This window comes from Lactuca virosa, chromosome 4 (assembly GCF_052849685.1).
Source record: "Lactuca virosa cultivar CGN04683 chromosome 4, Lactuca_virosa_CGN04683_v6, whole genome shotgun sequence".
In the NCBI taxonomy this organism is placed as follows: Eukaryota; Viridiplantae; Streptophyta; class Magnoliopsida; order Asterales; family Asteraceae; genus Lactuca; species Lactuca virosa.
This window is the reverse complement of record NC_136429.1, coordinates 533,275,830-533,285,212: the sequence shown is the minus strand read 5'-3', so window position 1 is coordinate 533,285,212 and position 9,383 is coordinate 533,275,830. Positions and strand designations below refer to the sequence as shown.

General features: G+C 32.8%; 1 pseudogene; it reads right to left on the bottom strand.

Moving 5' to 3' along the window:
* Positions 1-426: 426 nt before the first annotated feature.
* LOC145107202 (putative mitochondrial protein AtMg00860 pseudogene) lies at positions 427-885 on the bottom strand (annotated as a pseudogene).
* Between the last annotated feature and the right edge of the window lie 8,498 nt (positions 886-9,383).

The window sequence follows — 9,383 nt, the reverse complement described above, 5'->3', positions numbered from 1 at the left end:
TTTGCCTCCGTTGGGGTTGCACTTGACAGAGCATCGACGACGTTGTTCGTGGATTTGGGTTTGTATTGGATTTCGAGATCAAACCCCAGAATCTTGTACATCCATTTTTGCTATTCTGGTCCCACCTCTCTTTGTTCCATCAGAAACTTTAAGCTCCTTTGATTGGTTCTAATGATGAAGTGTCTTCCAAGTAGGTAGTGCCTCCACCTTCTTACAACCAATACTATGGCCATTAATTCTTTTTTCATAGATCGATTTGAATCTATTTCTTACTCCCAACACCTGGCTGTAATAAGCTATGGGGTGCCCTTCTTGAATCAACACGGCCCCCAACCCGGTCCCGGAAACATCAGTTTCCACAATGAAAATCTTGTTGAAGTTTGGCATGGCAAGAATAGGAGTATGCACCAAGGCTATTTTTAAGGCCTAAAAGGCATCTTTTGCAGTTGCGTTCCACCCAAAATTTTCCTTCTTGAGCTGATCTGTAAATGGAGAGGCAATACTTGTGTATCCTTTGATGAATTTTCTGTAATACCCGGCTAGGCCCAAGAATCCCCTCAGCTCCTTCAAAGTTGTCGGAGTTGGCCAAGCTTCGATCTCCTTGATCTTCTCATTGTCAACAGCAACCCCTTGTTCTGATATCACGTGCCCCAAATAAGTGATTTGCAGCTTACCCAATTCACATTTGTTTGGTTTTGAGAAAAATTGGTGTTGGTCTAGTGTTTGCAAGACCAGTTCCATGTGTGTCTGATGTTGACTCTCATTTTGGTTGTACACTAGGATGTCGTCAAAGAATACCAATACAAACTTGCGTAGATAAGGTTTGAATACCTCGTTCATCACTGATTGGAAAGCTGTCGGCACGTTAGTAAGGACAAAAGGCATTACCTTGAATTCGTAATGACCTTCGTGGGATCAAAAGGCTGTTTTTGGAATGTCTTCTTCCTTTATTCTGATTTGTGATACCCCAATTCCGATGACTGCTTCCCTGTTAACTTGAGTGCTTTTTGATTGGTCGTTCCAATGACTGAGTTTAAACAAATTCCCGATAAGACAGTTTCTTCTGGGGTCTCTATTGCGGGCTCTGACTCTGAATCCAGGGTTGGTTTTGTTTCTGGTTCATCATCTTCATGGGTGATCAAAACACTTAGCTCCTTCTTTTTGCAACAATGCCCAGGATTCCATTTTTCATCACATCGGTAATAGATCCCCTTTTCTTGTTTCTGTTGCAATTCTTGATCCGTGAGCCTTCGAATTTCAGTGGTTCGGTTAGTTGAATGTTGACTGAATCTATTTCTGGATCTAAGGTTAGCCGAGTACATGGTGGTTTTAACGAGGGTGATGAGTGGCGTCGTTTTCTGGGTAAGAGTGGTGGGTGGATTTGATTTCCGAGGGGTGTGGGATCGCAGCTTTCCTTCCACCTTGATTGCGATTGACATCGCATGGTCAATAGATCTGGGCTCAAAAAGTTGGACTTCAAACCTAATTTCCTCATTCAGTCCGTTAACGACCCGGTTTGACTTAGGGCTAACCACTGTTGATAGAGCGTACCTGCGTGAATCGGACGGAACTATCGAAGGAGGAGCGATTTAAATTCATTCCATCACGTGACCAGTCGTCTTCCGTTCTCCCATTGAAACCATAGTATGGCGTCTCCTTCAAGAGCCACCACTGCCGCCTCCATCCTGTCACTTTCGGATAGTCTGTAAAAGTTAAAATGTCGCTTCGTTCTCAAGATCCACCCATCAGGGTTTTCACCGTCAAACATAGGCATATCCAACTTCTGATATCGCCAATTGGTCCCACCGGTGTGGCCTTTGCACCCCCCCCCCTTTTCCGGTTCTTGTTCCTCTGGTATCGCTTTGCGACGCTCCCCTGTACACCTTGGGTATTTCTTCAACAGAAAGAATCGGTGTGCTGCTAGGTTGTCCCTCCTCGGTAGTCTTCCCATGGTTGATTGTTGTTCGACTTTTGGACAAGGCACCAAAGATTTCCTCCATCTTTTGGTCCATCTTCAACTGATGTTGGTCCATCTTCAACTAAATTGAAGCTATGGAGTCCACTTGGTGTTGAATCTGATTCCCTTGGTTCTCAAGTCGATCATACAAGGTTCCCAGCTCCAGCTCCAGCAATTCCACCCTTTTAAGATGGGCTCCTCCAGTCTCTTTTCCTCCTCCTTTTTCTCCATCCATAATCCCAGGGACTGCTTTGATACCAATTTGTTGTGGAACCAAATAAATAACAGAGAAAGATCCAAGAATCAACAGCAAATTGTATTACTCCTTAGAAAACTTGCAATACAATTAAGGAAATGAAAATGATAGAAAGTAGTAGTTGTTCGAGATGCTACAAATCTCCCAGTACTAGAAACTTCTATGAAGAATAATCAAATGTCACCCCTAAAGGTGTCCCTTCCTTCCAACAGACAAGAATGACAGTTGGTCCTAGAATTTTCCATAATACCCCTACCATCCCACTACCTCTGCAGGTCTGTTGGCAGGTTCGTGGTCCCTCCCACGTGTGTCATCCTTTTTTGATTCTTCATTCTCTTGTACGTGAATTCGAGTGGAGGTTGCACAACATATGTTACCGGTAATATTAAGTCACAGGCTACGTGGCATGCCACGTGGCTGCTTACATTAATTTTACTGTTTATTAAGTACACATTATACCATTAATTTTTTTGTACACAATATACCTTTAAACTTTTTTTTGTAAACATTATACCATTAAAATTTTCTTGTTCACATTTTATCATTAAACTTTTTTCTACACATTTTACCATTAATCTTATATAATTTAGACAAAATTGGAAAAATGGTCCTTGTGTTATGTATTTTTTCTGAGATTTAGTCCAAACCTCGATTTTTTTGGTTAGTTTCATTGTGGATTTGGTCTCTCAATAAACTGAAATGACCTTAATACCCTTGGGATATTTATTTTCTGTTTTTATTTCATTTTTTTAAAATAATTATTTATTTATTAAACAATAAAGAAATAAGAGGGCCCACCTTTATCTCTCTCTATATCTAAATAAAAACAGAGGGTTATTTTCATAAAAGACCCTATATTTTGATTTTTTTTCTTTTTAGACCTAAAACTTTTTTCTTTTCCGAAAAAGACCTAACTTTTAGCTTTGACTTGTTATTTTAGACCCTAACAAGTAAATTAAGTATTTTTATTTCATAAAAGACCCTATATTTTATACTTTTTTCCAATCTAGACCTAAAATGTTTTTTATTTCAAGACTAATTGTATAAAAACATGATTATATCCTTTTAGTTTAAAAATAGACATCGATTTAAACAATGTAATTATTATGCCTACATTTATTTATGATTGGAAAATTCTTTTTCCACGTATATTTATAAAAAAAAGACCCTATATTTTGTTACTTTTTTCCATTTTAGACCTAAAATGTTTTTTTTTTCAAAATAAACTCAACTTTAAAATTGGTTATAATCTTCTAGACCAAATATATAAGGTACTTCTTGACTATACTGAAAAAGAAAGTATACATGTATACACAAAAAAATGTTATCTGATCTATTATCTTTTGAGCGAATATAACCTAGAAGAATTACAAAATTTTATTTTTTTCTAAAAGATATAATTAAACTTTATCTTGGATATATATATATATATATATATATATATATATATATATATATATATATATATATATATATATATATATTATATCATTAAACTTGATATATTGTTTATAAAAAATGTTATTATTACCGCTAATAAAAAGTTCGATGTTAATTTGATGTTTTTTGGTAACATAGACAATACATGGCTAAGATGAATCTTTTAGCATAATAACAACTTTTTTATTTGTAGAAAAAAACAACATACCATGTAATTTAATAAACTGTATACAAAATAAGATTTTGCAATTTTAAACAAAACTTGAATTTGATATATCTAAACAAAACTATTATGAATGTTTAGGATTAATATTTTTATGTATGTATTTGATATAGTTATACCATATTATTCAATAACGGGCTAATGCTACAAAATATTATATGGCTTTGGTTTAGGAGTATGATAGTTAGTTCGTTTGTTAACTGTTCCAAAAAAATTGATTAAAAAATTCAACCAAAAAAATAATATAGAAAAGTGAGAGAGGGAAATATGTCCAAACTCACGAAATAAGTATAATAGACAAACTAAAAAAATATATTTTGTATACAGTTTTGTTAAATTACCTGGTATGTTTATTTCCTACAAATAAAAAAAAATGTTATTATGCTAAAAGATTCTTCCTAGCCATGTATTATCCATGTTACAAAAAAATATCAAATTAACATCGAACTTTTTATTAGCAGTAATAATAACATTTTTTATAAATAATATATCAAGTTTAATGATATAATATATATCCAAGATATATATTTTAGACAAAAATAAAATTTTGCAATTCTTCTAGGTTATATTCGTTCAAAAGATAATAGATCAGATAATATTTTTTAGTGTATACATGTGTACTTTCTTTTTCGGCGTAATAAAAAAGTACCTTATATATTTGGTCTTGAAGATTATAACCAATTTTAAAGTTGAGTTTATTTTGAAAAAAAAAACATTTTAGGTCTAAAACGGAAAAAACTACAAAATATAGGGTCTTTTTTTATAAATATACATGGACAAAGAATTTTACAATCATAAATAAATGTAGGCATAATAATTATATTGTTTAAATCGATGTATATTTTTAAACTAAAAGGATATAATCACGTTTTTTATACAACTAGTCTTGAAATAAAAAACATTTTAGGTCTAAACTGGAAAAAAGTACAAAATGTTGGGTCTTTTATGAAATAAAAATACTTAATTTACCTATTAGGGTCTAAAGTAACAAGTAAAAGGTAAAAGTTTGGTCTTTTTCGGAAAAGAAAAAACTTTTAGGTCTAAAAAGAAAAAAAAATCAAAATGTAGGGTCTTTTATGGAAATAACCCAAAAACAGATGCATCATCTCGTATCTCTCTTTCAGTCGATGTAAAAATTCGGGAAAAGTATTTGGGATGAATCAAAAATGGCTTTTGAAGATATCTCGTCTTGCAGGTCCAAATCGAGGTAAATGACCACCTCCTCCCTTAGTCCCCTCTATGTTGCCTCTATTCATATGTTCATTAGAATCAGTAAACATAACTGGGGGCTTGGGGCAAATTGAGGAACACAATCCAGTCTGAAGGTTTTTGATGAAATGGAGAAGAACAACAATTGGATGCAGATTAAATCATATTTCAATTTGGAAGATGCTAAAGAATCCGGTCTACAAAATCCTTTCATCTGGGTTTACAAACATAGAGCTTGAAACATGCAAAATCAAATCCGTTCTCTCCATCGAGCACCCCAGAACCAGTCGATTGTCTCTTGACCTCTGCCTCGCTCTCTCTTCGACGAATTCGTTGCCTACTGTGCCCTTAATTTTTGGATTCGTTGATTTAACTAGAGAAGAAAAAGAAGTCATCATTGAAGATGAGGTATCAAGGGAAGTTGAAGTTGCATGTGTGTTCAACGGATTCCGACACAAATGTGCCGAAATTTTAACGGGAATTATTTTGACGATCATCTTCCCACCACCGCCATTTATTTACGTCAGAGTTTTCTTGGTTCTTTAGATCGATTGAAGTTGATTGAGTTGGTGTGTTTTCTTCTCCTGTTGGCACCGGTGAGGGTTTGATAGCATTTAATCCCATTTCACTATTTTAGTGATAAACTTTCATACATACAAGAACCATATAGGGAAATTCTTTAGGGGGTTTTGAAAAATTATGGGATTTTATGATATGGGTTTATGTTAATCATTGATTGAGGATGAATAGATTGAAGAGCATTACTTGCTTGTGTGTTACGTTTATGGTTTTGTACATTACTTTGTATGCGTTGATTGAGCTTCACATTGACATTACTAAATTTTGTGTGTGTTTTTCCCATATATATATATATATATATATATATATATATATATATATATATATATATATATATATATATATATATATATATATATATATATATATATATATATATATATAGGGAAAAGTGAATATACCCTTAAGGGTATATAAGCTTAGGTACCCAAACCCACCATAATACGTCATTTTTTTTATATATTCATTATATTGTTCTTAAACTTCAATTATTAACTAGATTTACTTTCAAGGTTTTCAAAATTTCACTAGTATCTTCCTCTTACATCACATCTTTTTGCCAAACACCTAGTATGCTATATATATTATAGTTCAAAATGAAATATATGTAAGAGGAAAATAAATGTGAAATTTATAAAAATCTTGGAAGTAAATCTAGTTAGAAGTTGATTTATAAGAATATTGGACAATTAAAATGTATATATATAATATAAAACGATGTAGAATGATGAGTTAGGGTACCTAAACTTATATACCCTTAAGGGTATATTCACTTTTCCCATATATATATATATATATATATATATATATATATATATATATATATATATATATATAGAGAGAGAGAGAGAGAGAGAGCTAGGTTCAGGTGTTTAATGTATCTATTGTGTTATTGTATACATCAATGTGGGCCAATCAAAATTAAAAAAAAAAAGTAAATAATACAATAAATAAATAAGGGTAATTTAGTAATTTGTTAAATAATTTTCAAAAATAATCCCTATAATCAGGGTATTGACCTAAATAAATAAGTGTGTCTTCCTCAATCTCCCACCCGATAAAGCCCTAGCATCGGGTAATCACAAATAAAGCCCTAGCATCGGGTATTGCTCGTCTCTTCTGGCTGTGAGGTGTGATGTCCGGCTTCGCAAGGAGCGGCAGTGGCAAGGCGAAACCTCTGCAGCTTTGTGTTCGATGGGAACAGTAGAGAAGGAAGAAAATGAGGGGAAATGGGGGTCCGATGGCAGCCATTCGTCGCTGTTTGCTGTTGCCGCCAATTTTCTCCCCTGTGAATCACCTGCCGGAGACCGTCGCACTCAACATTTAAGGTTCGTTTTTGTCCGATTTTTCCTGTTGTCGAACACATGTTAAAATTACTTATAATCGATGCCTACTTCCCTATCTTTAGTTTTCATTCCTGTTAATACCTCCCATCGCAGCACCTCACATACATGGTGGATGTAAAGCATTTGAACTTATAGCCAAATTTTGTTACAGTATAAAGCTAGAACTCATTTCCCAGAATGTTATCGGCCTTCGATGTTCTTGAAAGTTGTTCACTACCTGGTCAGACACCATAGATGCTCTTGAAAGCTGTGAAGAAGTTCTTTTAGATGCAGAAGACCTCAACCTCATCTCACGCTGCGTACATTCTGTAGTTATAAAAGCTTGTTCATGTCAAAACCCATACAAGCTCCTCCCACTGCAACGTTGCTTGTAAATAACATCACACAAACCTCAGTAATCTGGAATGGAATTCCCACCAGTCAGTAACATCACACAAACCTCTATTAAAGAATCCATCTGTTTTTTTTTCAATTTCATATACGCAGGCAACGAGTGGTATTCAACCAACTGATACTTCATCTTCTTCCATAATTTCTTCCCCTTTCCTTATTCTTTTGTTATTGATTCATCAACCCTTTGCTTGTCATCACTCGATTCAACGCCACACTTTTTGCCATTTTCTATCAATCCAACAATCGTTATTGAATGTTCAAAGGGAAGAATCAAGATACAGTGAGAAGAAGATAGTTACGTATATGTACACACAAAGATGATGAACCGACTAATTAATCGAAATTACCCGCAATCGGAGAAAACCCAGATGGGGAATTCTTCAATAGAACATGAATGTTTGTAAAGATTGGAGAAACTTGCGATCGACAATGACGCATAAGGTATTGGGGATTTTGGGGTGGGGAGAATTACAATCGATGTGTCCAGATAGTAGAAGGGATTTAAGATTAAAGGGCATTATGGTCAATTAATTTTTATTTTTATTTTAATTATTTAAAATTATAAAAAAAAAAATTATTAAATGTTCCAAACTCGATTTCATTCATTCACAAAGGACATTCTTAAATCAATCCAGTTAAATTCCAAACTCGATTTCATTCATTCACATCACATTTTTTATTACGATTCCCATTAGGTTCCAGGGAGTCCGTTCGCACCAATAAGATCACAGTACCAATTTTGACTTTTTTTGCTGACTATCAACCCCATTTTCTTCCAGTCGTTTTCAGATCAAGAAAATTTATCACAACCATATCAAACGATCGACCAGACATGAAAAGTGAAAAGTAAAATTACTAATAATATGAATTGCACTTAGGATTTTCTGAATTGGATGTATGCTTGAATTTTGTATTATACATCTTTTCATATCTGTTATAAATTGAGTAGTCTAAATCTGTTTATTCTACATGAGTTTTTATGTTTGAGTTGCCTTTGGAATTGTGAACAGGTTTCAAGAATGCTAGGTGGTGGCATGAAGGTAGTTGGCATAGACATATGGATGAATGAAAGCTTGTTCAAGAATTCGACTTTAGTGCATTTGGTATTTGACAATTATCAACATATTCTGTTAGATTCCCCGAATTAATATAATTATTGGTAAATGAATTCCAATTCTATCAGAATTGGATCACGAATTCCAATTGCGTTGGAATGAAATATGGATTTTTTTTCTCACTACCTTTTCATTGGATTTGTTTCTACAGAAGCTGATGCTTGAAGAACGGACCACTAAATTTGAACGACGCCTCTTAGCAACATTATTCTTTTAGAATGTATTACTGTCTTTTGTTACATTTTGATGTTTTTTTTAGATTTAAAAGTTTTTTTAGTTTTATTCTTTAACAATAAATGTAATTCTTTAGGAATTGTTACATGTATTCTATAAGAATTAATGTATTTTTTGTTTTAATTCTTCAATTGATGGTTCGAGAATTTTGTTTTTCTACAAGAAATATGTTCAAGAATATTTTTATTATTTTATGGTTAAAGAATATTTTTATTTTTGAACATACTCAAACATATTCTGTCAGAATGTCCGAACTAAAAACCTTATAAATTGTAAAATCGGATTTTTAAAGTTAATAGAATCTTTGAAAATAAGCAATTTTCCTTTAATAATTTTATGTTAACTGACTAAAATACCCTTCTACTTAAATTAGATTGTATTTTTCAATTATATTTAATTAAAAAATATGTATTAATCACTTTCTTAAATTAAGTAAAATGATTGGCCCACATTTATGCATACAATAACACAATAATTACTTTGAATAGAATAACCTAAGCCTATATATATATATATATATATATATATATATATATATATATATATATATATATATATATATATATATATATATATATATATAGAGAGAGAGAGAGAGAGAGGCCATTTTTTAATTGTTTAAATAAATAAT